General features: G+C 38.1%; 1 protein-coding gene across 2 annotated transcripts in view; it reads left to right on the top strand.

The window, feature by feature from the left end:
* Positions 1-12,415, top strand: part of kcnab2a (potassium voltage-gated channel subfamily A regulatory beta subunit 2a) — a 103,765-nt gene that overhangs the window by 11,711 nt on the left and 79,639 nt on the right. The window lies entirely within an intron of this gene.

The raw sequence follows: 12,415 nt of genomic DNA, 5'->3' as shown, positions 1-12,415 counted from the left end.
CATTTTTCAGGTTCGAAAACGCGAGGCACACAGCGTTTTTTATGTTGCTAGGCAACCACTGAAACAGCTGTCCTGTCAGTCAAGTAAACGTCAAATCAGCCTTTTATTAACTTTATTTACTTTCTGTTAACATTGTGGTAGTTACGGTTCGTGAAGTCGTTAAGCTCCTGGTAACCCGCGAGAGCACCACAAGTTTATCCTCCATCATCGCACTCTCGCCCGGAGAGTATAGAGTTCAAGCAACTAGCTTTCATCACTAAAACGGAAGGCCCGCGAGGCGCAGCAGGCGCAGCAGGCGCATAAACAGCGCGCAGAACGCTCGCTAGAAACCAATTGAAAATAGGCGCCTCTCACTGCAAAAAACACATCAGGTGTGATCGGCCCCATTCACTTCACTTTTGCTATTTAATCAGAGCGAATGAGACGAGTGCGCGTGTGGTGTTTGTCAACGCGCCTTTGGAGAGAAGTGAAAGTATCGATACTTCGGGAAATTAGTATTGGTACCGTTCAGATATTTCAGTATCGATATTTATCAAAATATCAATATTTTTGAAAACACTAGTGTATAGGATCATTTTGTTTTGCTTTGTTAACCTATTGCTAACTGATTGTTCAGTCCCCTCAGTAGTAGATGTTATTTTGGGCTGCGTTTCCCAAAAGCATCGTAAGCCTAAGTAGACAGTAGAACTGCCGGCAATGGTCTCTGCGATCACCTAGATAGGAAACACAATTCGGTGTGCGCTGACAGGCAGCAAATGCACGCACAGAAAACCACAACCAGTCTGGGTAATATGTCAGTACTGAATTGAGTTCTCTTGTGGTATACAGCACTTTTAATAACTCTTATGTACTATCAAACATATCATACTTTTTATTTGGTCATTCATTATTTTTTTTTGATCGCTTCGCCTGATCCTTGGCACTTACGGCAGGTGAGAAAGGTTTGCTTTGTTTCACACTGACATCACTGACATAACGGATCCTCATGAAAATAATGCATTACAATTTTAAGTCAGAGATAATTCAATTAGATCATTCTAATACATTTTTTGTGAGACCTTTTTTTTTTTTGCTGTTATTTTTCTGTGAAATGGCAAATTATGCAGGATCGCCCAAAAATTCTACATTTTGTTTTTTGCGCTGTAGCGATCGCGGAATCGTGAATAGGGTTGTGTTTCCTGAGTAAAAACAAACAAAACGCTGTTATTATTCAAAGAACCTGTTCTTTATTTACCCTTGTATTGCAGAGACAGTGCCACATGCAGTTTGACTTCATTCACGATATAGGCGGGGTGGAGTTATGAGGTTTTATAGAGAGTTTGAGGATCCAATGGAGTTACGATGTTTAGTCACATGCTCTTTTTTTTTTAAATACTTTTAAAATGATTAAATATTTGCAAAACCCACAGATAGACATAAAGGGTGACCAATTGTAATGATTTCTGGATATGGAGATGCAACATTTCCACCCAACATATCAGTGTTCTAAACATTTCTTGTCATATTGAATACTGAATAAATACAGATAAACTGAATATAATTATTCCTGAATATTTATTACAAAATGCATTGCTTTTAAAGCTTATGGAGCGATCGTCCAATGAATTTCTAATCTCTCTTTTGTTGTTGTTGTTGAATGTATCGTTTAAATGAGTCTTTACTGTCCTAAAGGAAAGAGCAAGCTCTTAGGCAGTTCTCATGTGCAATCATATAAAGCACATTAATCATGATGTATCAGCGTGCTTGGTGTATAGCAAAATAAGCCTAAGTGCAATGAATGTCTGGTGATATATAATGATGTGAGATGCATCAGTGTTTGTTTTTTTTTAATCCATAATGATGAGCTGGTTTGGTCTCGTGTAGGTGCCGTCCCAGTGGCATGCCTTCGGTCAATGCTCGCCAGCTGTGGGTAAAGCTGCCTCACGTCTCTTCCACCTTCATCACTGTTTGAATGGCTGTGCCTAGTCAGCTCTTTCCTCTAATCTCTCTTCAACTGCAGTTTTCTTTGCTTCCCTCTCCTCCCTCCTCTTCCTCAGTGTGTGTGTGTGTGTGTGTGTGTGTGTGCGGGACAGCTGCTGCAGGCAGGCTTTTTCTGGGGGCGGGTTCTTCAGACTGCTTACAGCACTCTGCACGGCGTGCTGCATTTGCACCACGTTTCATTAGTAATTCTGGACCATTCTCGCAGCATTTTCCCCCTCAGTTAGCAGCCACATTCGTCAGAATGATATTTCGCTATCCTGAGGGGAAGATTCAGTCAGTTCCTGCTCACACAACAGCTACCAACTGGAACAACCACAAGAACACCAAAACAAAACAAGACCGGGCAATTCTGAATTATTTAGCAGCGCTGCATTTTGAGAGATACTGACGTGTAATTGTAAAAACAGGCTTTAATACGCCCTGACTTTCTCCACCACCCCTTCACCAAGGTTACTTAACATCACTACGCTTATCTGGCTTCTGTTTATAAGTGCTTTATTGTACGTATGGATGACGTATGGGTGCTCTAAGATAGGCTCGGTAGTTTACCCGCATCAGTGTAAATCCTCCCGATGATTTGACGATCTAAATGTTTGGACAGCTCGTGTTGTTTTGACATAGCCGGAGGTGTTTCATGCACATAAGGAGTGATGGCTTCTCTCTTACACACATTTACACTGGCTTTTCTCCAGCGGTATAGGTGACTTCTCTCTCGCCGGTTTTATATCAGTGACTGTATTCGTCACAATAGCATATGTTTTTTGTTTTTTTTTAATGGCCAATATCTCAATTATGTTAGACTGATATTAGAAGCATATAATTAGGCCTTATTTATTAGACCTTATTCCTTTCCTATATGTATTATTTTTCTTCGCCATGTTTTAAAACAGCAGGAAACCTTTTTTTCTACACTACCATTCAGTTTAGGGTCTGTAAATGTTTTTAAAAATGTTTTTGCTCACCAAGACTGCACTTATTTGATTAAAATACAGTAATCTTCAGAAAAAAAAAAAAAATTAAATAACAGGTTTAAATTTGAATGTATTTTAAAAATGTATTTATTTCTGTAATGGCAAAGCAGAATATTTTTTAAGCAGCCTATACTCCAGTCTTCAGTGTCATATGATCCTTCAGAAATCATTTTAAGTTTTTAAAAAAGACGCCAAAGTATCACAGAATGATCCCATGCAACACGTGCCAAATATTTCAAGGGTATATGATAGAGTTTGGTGAAAAACATAACAAAATTTAATGTATTATTTATCGCAATTCTTGATCTTGGCTGTTGGTCCTCTCTGCACGGCGTGTGTGTTCGTGATATTAGTGCCGGAATTCACTCCGTCTCACCCAGAAAAAGTACACAAGTTGTGAGAATGAATATATATATATATATATATATATATATATATATATATATAAGAGTTAAGATGCAAAAGCCTCTAAGTGCCATCTTAAATTTTCTTCTAGAATGATCATTTTTATCAAGCTTGTATATTTAAATTCAGTAATTTCACTTAAATGGCAATGAAAATGACCTATTAATTGTCATTTAAGTGAAATTACTGAACTTAAATCTAAATATATATACACACACCCCAGATAAGATGGTACATGGATGGTACATGGGTTGTATTTTATGTTGCGTTTCTTAAAGGATGTTGTATTATTAGTAGTATAAATTAATTTACACCAAATTTTTTTTTAGGTCATAAATAAAACAGATTATTAAAATATATGTTTTACACTAAAATATTATTTTAGTCTTTCTACTTCAGTTTAATTTAATATCAATGTGAAAATTGTTTAAAAGTATATCTTACTCAGATTTTTTTTCTGTATATATATATATATATATATCATCATCAACTAAAGTTTAATATCATTTGTGCATATACAGTTTATTGTGTGTAATGTTGCATCATGAGTGTTTGTGTGTTCTTAGAGGAAACCAAGTCAAATTCTTCAGTACTAGAGAATATTTTGACCATAAATGTGAATTTTAGATTGTTTGCCAATCTAGTTTTAAAATAAAGCTTTAAGTTGTGTCATCATCCCCTGACTGCAACCACTGCTCAACTGTCCTTCTCATGCCTTTCTCCTCTCCAGACAGAAAGATATTGATCTCAGGGCTATTCTTTACATTACTGAGTGCGCCACAGTGCACAGAGTTATTTTTAATCTTTCCCCGCCTCCTCAAATGCACACCTATGCAGAACCTAATCCCCGCCTTCCCTTTGTATCAGTGATCCCCACATATCTGCATTTCCCTTCACCCTTCATGAAGCACCACAAAGCACATTGAAGATCTGTGACCTTTCAGAGCGTTGCACGCTCAAGTGGACAACCAGCCTGACACAATACATCATGCAGGGCTGATTCAACCCTCTCCTAGTTTACCAACAAAGGAAGGCAGTCAACTTTGTGAAGTAGGCGTCGTGGTGTAGCCTAGATTCATCTGAATACCTCACCTTTGCTGCAGTGCTGTTAGCACTATGACTCTCTGCAAGGCCAGCGGGTTGAGCAGAGCACATCTCTGAAGTCGACTGAGCCAAATGCAGGGGAGTAAAGCTGGCACAGCGTGAGTCTGTGTTTTTGGTGAGATGGAAATGAAACCGAGGGTGAGAGCCAGAGAGGGCTTCCCCAACCTTACTGCCGCAGTACTGAATGGAAAACATATTGTGGATCTAAAGCCCTATTCGGACGGGATTAACTAAGGGTAGATGGAGTAATGTAATTTTACCACAGGACGCCTGTAATATTAATGGCCAATTCGCACAGGATAAGATATCTCAGTAAAACTAGCAGAAGTGGGAGAGTAACTCGATTTGCGTATCGCCGTCACTCCTGTCGTCATGTGTGTGTTACGCTGCTTCCTGATATCACATGCGCAAACACATAAAACCTATATTTATATATATAAAACAGTTATGTCCGGTCCACATCCGATTGGATTGTGTTGGTAATATGCACTTATCTAACGCTAAAAGATGTTTCGAGCCTCTAACAAGTGCTTTCGATCTTCTCTCTGATCTGAATGGTATGTGGACAAGTTTTGCCACAGACTCGTCCCAGCATCTAGAACGCCACTGAATTTTTTTTCAAGCGTCTCCATACTTGAAAAACCGCGGAAAACTACTTTTAAACAGGAAATGACGAAATATTTACGTACATATTTACAGCGGGTCTATTCGCACGGGATTAGTATCACCTGAGCTCATTTTTTCAGACCTTTTTACTGAAGGTAAAAGTCGCCGTAATCTTTACTGACATTGTCTGTGATGATCACTGAGATGCACATTCGGACGGGACTAAAATCACAGAGAAGCTCTGGTAATTATTACTGTTTACCCCACCTCTCCATGTTAAACTAGTCCCGTCCGAATAGGGCTTAAGCCGAGTAGAGCAGTTACTGATCTATAACCAGCTCTCTGCCGTCCTCATACCATTTGTACATTGAGATGTGAGAGGCATTTGTAATCGAAGAACATTTTTAATGTAAACACAATTGTGTAAGTCAAGCAAGCAGTTCTGTAGATTCACTTTTTCCTATATCCATTTTATTTTACTCAATCATCAATTTATTGATTAATTTATAGTAATGGGAATTATAAGGAATTTAGGGATTTTCCTTTAATTATTATGTTCGTGGTTGAAAAGTAATTGATTTTTTTTTAATCATACATAATGTAGTTCTTAGTTTTTTTTGGCAGCTATATTTTGTTTTTGTAAATAAACTGTCATTTATTATTTAATAAATGTCAGTATATTTAAAGGTATAGCGGAGGATGTTTTACTTCCTGGTGGGTAGTCTAAACTATTGGTCCTCCTAATTGTCAATCATTCTGGTGAATCAATCAAACTTTTCAAAAAGTGGAGAGGGCGGGTCTTATCTAAAATTTGGAAAGATCCTCCGCTATACCTTTAAGTATTTCGAATGTAACATAAAACATTAATCGTTTTTTACCTGAACATAAAAGTAATCATAAGCAGTCCAGTGAATAAGTCAAGAGTGAGTCAATTAATGCGTTTGAGTTAGATTTTTTAGTCTTTTGACCAATTTACTTGTTCAGAATTATTAATTGTTTGCAAGTTGTATGACAAGATTTATGCTGCTTGTATGCAATCAGCAGGGACAGTGTAATAGAAAGATGTGTTGTCGAAGTGTTGTTTTGTGCCCAATTTTTCTCTGTTTATCACAATCATTTGTGACCCTGGATTACAAAACCAGTCACATTGGTAAATTTTTTGAAATTACAATATTATTAGGATAGGACAATATTTGGCCGAGATACAACTATTTGAAAATCTGGAATCTGAGGGTGCAAAAACATCGAAACATTGAGAAAATCGCTTTTAAAGTTGTACATTTATGTTCACGATTGTGCTGCATTCACTCACAAAAATAAATGTTTTATATATTTACGGTAGGAAATGTACAAAATATCTTCATGGAACATGATCTTTACTTAATATCCTAATGATTTTTGGCATAAAAGAAAAATTAATAATTTTGACCCATACAATGTATTGTGCGATCCAGGGTCAATGAAACTGGTTCTTAGGTACCAACCTTGCTCAATGGTTGCTCAGTCTCAAGATGAAAGTCAGAGGCAATTGCGAGGTCACCTCTGTCTCCAGCGTAGTCAGATAAGATAGACTGAGACCATAAAAAGGGCTATTTATGGATTAGGAGAGCTTTATACGGCATCACCTTTAGGGACCAGTATCTGGACATCTGTTTGGAGGCCAGCCGTCACTGTCTGCTGCAGGATGAAATCAACATAGATTAGATGTTTGTGTCACACAGACCTTTCAGTGAAGTGATTCAAAGGCACTATGGGACTTGTCTTAAGTTGGAGAGGGCATTAACAATGGTTTATGTTCAAGGACGTAAAAATCCACTTTATTAAAGGCATGTTCTGTGTCAGTTAATGTAGAAGAATTTTGACTCGTTTACAGTAAGGTGGAAACAAATCTCCTCTCGAGGACAAATAAAAAATCTATTTATCTCTCTATGCTATAAAAAAAAAAGATTTTTTAAAAATATTAAACTGGTTTACTGAACAATTACTGAGTAATTAAAAGTTTCTTAAAGATAAAAAAAAAATGATCTGCTAATGCTGTAAAATGTATAGGGAGCTGTTAGCTGTTGTTACACATTATAATATTAAAGGTTAACAACAGAGCCGAAACTATTAGCCTAAATTCAGTTACTATTTATTCTTAGATATAATAATCAACACTCAAATAACAAATTGCGTGCAAACATGTAAACTGCGCATATGACAGTTTTTGCATTAACTTCTAAATTTAATTATATGTTTTTTACTCCAATTCGTTGTTGAAATAGAGTAATTTAAACACTGGCTGAAAATAATCATTAACATGCATTAAATAATCAAGGCAATACTAACAGGTTAAGTAAAATATAATTAATATATAGGCTAATATAGTAGGGCTGGGAGAAAAAATCAATTCACCTAGCTATCACGATTTTTTTTATTTTTTTTATTCTAAAATCGATTTTTTTAATCCAGAATCGATATTAATTCAAATTCAATTGCTTTATTTTTGTCCTTGCTGGTAGATGTTTGACAGAAGTTAGCCACTTCCGTTCCAACAGAGGATGAAATGTGTCGTTATCTATGAGTGTTGAGTTTCGTAATATCACAAGTGGACGTGTGGAAGAGACGTGAGACTGAAAGCACTGAAAAGCCCTCGCGCTGCTCGTATGCTGAGAGAGATATAAGACAGTAGAGCTGCACGATTAATCTTTAAAAGACTGTGATCTCGATTCAAACACCCATGCGATCTTTCAATTCGTCTGTCTATTAAACTTTGACAAAATCATATCGCAACATTCAAAGCTGTGTTGGCGCTGGCGCTGACCCGGAGAGAGTCTTTTCAACCTCATAGTATCATTATTTCTGTGACGCAATAGTTCAAATTATCATAGAAGTACTTGAATAAAAGTTTAAAGTTCAAATATGAACACTGATGTCTACGATAGCGATCAAAATCAGCTTTTGATAGAAACTTGGTGCTTAAAATAACGCATTTATCAATTACATTGCTTCGCAACTAAGTGGCGACAAGTGACTATTAAAAATTGTATTTGTTATTGAATCATTTATCATTCAAGAGAATGTAGTATTGTATGATGCTTCTGAAATAAAAGTCAGAAAGATGTGATTTTGTTTTTGTAAATATGACTCATCTTATACATCATGTACATTCTGTATAAGTGTATGATTTAACTTTTCCAGATGGTCTAGTGTTAAAAAAAATTGCAATATATTGCAATATCGAATCGCAATACTTGTAGAATCGCAATTCTTATCGTATCGGCACCCAAGTATCGTGATAGCATCGAATCGGGAGATAGGTGTATCGTCCCAGCCCTATAATATAGTGTATATATTTAGCGAAAGAGTTAATTTCTCCAGCTGACTAACAAGCTGTGGACACTGAATGATTTGCGTGAGGTAAGTTAAATGATATATGGGATATTGTTTACAAGCTGTTTTACTGATGTCTTTCCGCCGTTGAAACACTGATTGAGCGATTAAACGAGATATAATACGTTTATTATATCTCATAAAGCGTACATTTAACCAGTTTCAATGTCAATAATTTGCGACAAGATGATTGCTGACAAGACCGGCAACACGACAAATCTGATGAAGCACTTGACAGCGCACGGAATAAACTTACAAGCAGAAAGTTGCTCCGTCTTTGACTGCAAGAAGAACTGGAGCGCGTCACAAATGAAACTCAGCATATAGGATACTTGCCTTGCATGAGAAATATGCCAAATAAAGCTTGAAATGTCTCCTTGATATTTTTTCTCGGCTGCTTTTGCCTTTGCTTTGCGGCAAGCTTTATGTGTGCTGAGCGCGAGGCATATATCCCGCCCCCAATTAGCCTATATTCAGTTCAATTCACATTTATTTGTATTGCGCTTTTCACAATACATATCGTTTCAAAGCAGCTTTACAGAAAATGCGTGTCTACGTGACAATTTACAGTGATCTGTTATCAGAGGTTTGTGTAAGTAATGCATTTCAGAAATGTACATATGAAGAGTTCAGATGCAAAAGCCTCTAAATGCCATCTGAAATTTTCTTATAGAATGATAATTTTTATCAAGCTTGTATATTTAAGTTAAGTAATTTCACTTAAATGACAATTAATAGGTAATCTTCATTGCCATTAGAGTGAAATTATTGAATTTAAATATACGAGCTTGATAAAAATGATCATTCTATAAGAAAATTTCAAATGGCATTTAGAGGCTTTTGCATCTGAACTCTTCATATACAAATCAAAGTTTAGCTAACAATTTATTAATTTAAACAATGTATTAATTTAAGACAGAAACAATGAGCTCATTGAAGTAAAGAATACATAATAATTAGGATATATATACAGGTGAAACTCGAAAAATTTGAATATCGTGCAAAAGTTATAATGTTGTTGATTATGGCTTACAGCTTATGAAAACCCCAAATTCAAAATCTCAGAAAATTTGAATATTACATGAAATCAGTAAAGGATTTCATAAAATTGGTATAGAAAAAAGTATTGTTCAGGAACCGGTATCGAAGTCAAGGTATCGGTATCAAATTTTTTGGAACGATACCCAGCCCTAGTGTGTGTGTGTGTGTGTGTGTGTGTGTGTGTGTGTGTGTGTGTGTGTGTGTGTGTGTGTGTGTGTGTGTGTGTGTGTGTGTGTGTGTGTGTGTGTGTGTGTGTGTGTGTGTGTGTTTGTTTGTGTGTGTGTGTGTTTGTGTGTGTGTGTGTTTGTGTGTGTGTGTGTTTGTGTGTGTTTGTGTTTGTGTTTGTGTTTGTGTGTGTGTGTGTGTGTGTGTGTGTGTGTGTGTGTGTGTGTGTCTGTGTGTGTGTGTGCATATGCATGCATTTGTATGCATGCACAAAGTTTTTTTCCTGTAAACTTTTTCTTTAAAAAAAATAAAATAAATGTCCCACTGTACTGTCTGCATTATACCTGCATTACAGTGTTGGACATTTTCCCAGAGCCCTGCAGGGAAGTTATGTAGGTGACACCAGTACTCAGTTTGTTTGGCACTTCTATGGTGACAACCGTCACACTGTTTTGCTCTAACAATTCCTATTCCCCTAAATACGGAACGAGTCCCTCTGGTGATTGTGTCATCCACACTGCTGGGACCACTTCTCCATCAAGGCAGGAGTTCTGCTGGTGACCTTTCTTTCGTCTGGCACACCCTTCGTGTGTCTCAACAAGGAGAACAGCGATCAGGCTGTTGCATGCATGCTGAGTCAGCTGACCTTTGCAGTCATGTGCCGTGCTGGATCGGTTTTCATGCAAAAAACACTACTTCAGCACTCTATTAACTTTAGGATCACCGTACGTCCAAATCTAATCAAACACATGTCCGTGAATGCAGTCTATTTCACATTAATCAATGAATCGGATAAAAAAAACAAAAAAGCATTAATTTCCAACCCTTTATTCAAAAACAGAACTGACAGTGCAAATTCACAGTGCAAAAAGTGCTCCTTGAACATAGTATTAACCTGAGCTGTTAAAGTAATAATAATAAAATAAAATAAAATGGACTAACACAAAAAACATACACATGTATGCTTTACATCTGCCAAATATATAGGCTTTTTTTAAAATAAAGTGCACAAAAAGATTTATATTTTTGTTTAAAGGGACCTGAGCTGTCAGAACAATAAATCATTTATAAAAAATAAAGAAAAATACAAATCAGAAAACTTTACTGGATTTGTTTGAACATCAGAACTTGAAACTCTCACACTCACAAACGCACACACTCACAAACTCTCACACTCACAGACGCACACACTCACAGACGCACACACTCACAAACTCTCACACTCACAGACGCACACACTCACAGACGCACACACTCACAAACTCTCACACTCACAAACTCTCACACTCACAAACGCACACACTCACAGACGCACACACTCACAAACTCTCACACTCACAAACTCTCACACTCACAGACGCACACACTCACAAACTCTCACACTCACAAACTCTCACACTCACAAACTCTCACACTCACAAACTCTCACACTCACAAACGCACACACTCACAGACGCACACACTCACAAACTCTCACACTCACAAACGCACACACTCACAGACGCACACACTCACAAACTCTCACACTCACAAACTCTCACACTCACAGACGCACACACTCACAGACGCACACACTCACAAACTCTCACACTCACAAACTCTCACACTCACAGACGCACACACTCACAGACGCACACACTCACAAACTCTCACACTCACAAACTCTCACACTCACAAACGCACACACTCACAGACGCACACACTCACAAACTCTCACACTCACAAACTCTCACACTCACAGACGCACACACTCACAGACGCACACACTCACAAACTCTCACACTCACAAACTCTCACACTCACAAACTCTCACACTCACAAACTCTCACACTCACAAACGCACACACTCACAAACTCTCACACTCACAAACGCACACACTCACAAACGCACACACTCACAGCACAAACTCTCACACTCACAGACGCACACACTCTCACACTCACAGACGCACACACTCACAAATTCTCACACTCACAAACTCTCACACTCACAAACGCACACACTCACAGACGCACACACTCACAAACTCTCACACTCACAAACTCTCACACTCACAGACGCACACACTCACAAACTCTCACACTCACAAACTCTCACACTCACAAACTCTCACACTCACAGACGCACACACTCACAAACTCTCACACTCACAAACTCTCACACTCACAAACGCACACACTCACAAACTCTCACACTCACAAACGCACACACTCACAAACGCACACACTCACAGCACAAACTCTCACACTCACAGACGCACACACTCTCACACTCACAGACGCACACACTCACAAATTCTCACACTCACAGACGCACACACTCACAAACGCACACACTGAAAAACTCACTCACAAACGCACACACTCACAGCACAAACTCTCACACTCACAGACGCACACACTCACAAACTCTCACACTCACAGACGCACACACTCACAAACTCTCACACACACAAACGCACACACTGAAAAACTCTCACACTCACAAACGCACAAACTCTCACACTCACAGACGCACACACACAAACTCTCACACTCACAAACGCACACACTCACAAACGCACACACTCACAGACGCACACACTCACAAACTCTCACACTCACAAACGCACACACTCACAAACTCTCACACTCAGACACACACACTCTCTTTGTTCACCAAGTCAAAAGCACCATGCACCTCATCCATAGTCAAAAGTGTCCTTCATACTTCAGATCTAGCATGTCATCATGACACCCCTGTTCTCCGTCAAGTACACTAATAACTTCCC

Source organism: Leuciscus leuciscus (genome assembly GCF_965113295.1).
Source record: "Leuciscus leuciscus genome assembly, chromosome: 23".
Classification (NCBI taxonomy): domain Eukaryota; kingdom Metazoa; phylum Chordata; class Actinopteri; order Cypriniformes; family Leuciscidae; genus Leuciscus; species Leuciscus leuciscus.
This window is presented reverse-complemented; position numbering and strand designations above follow the sequence as displayed.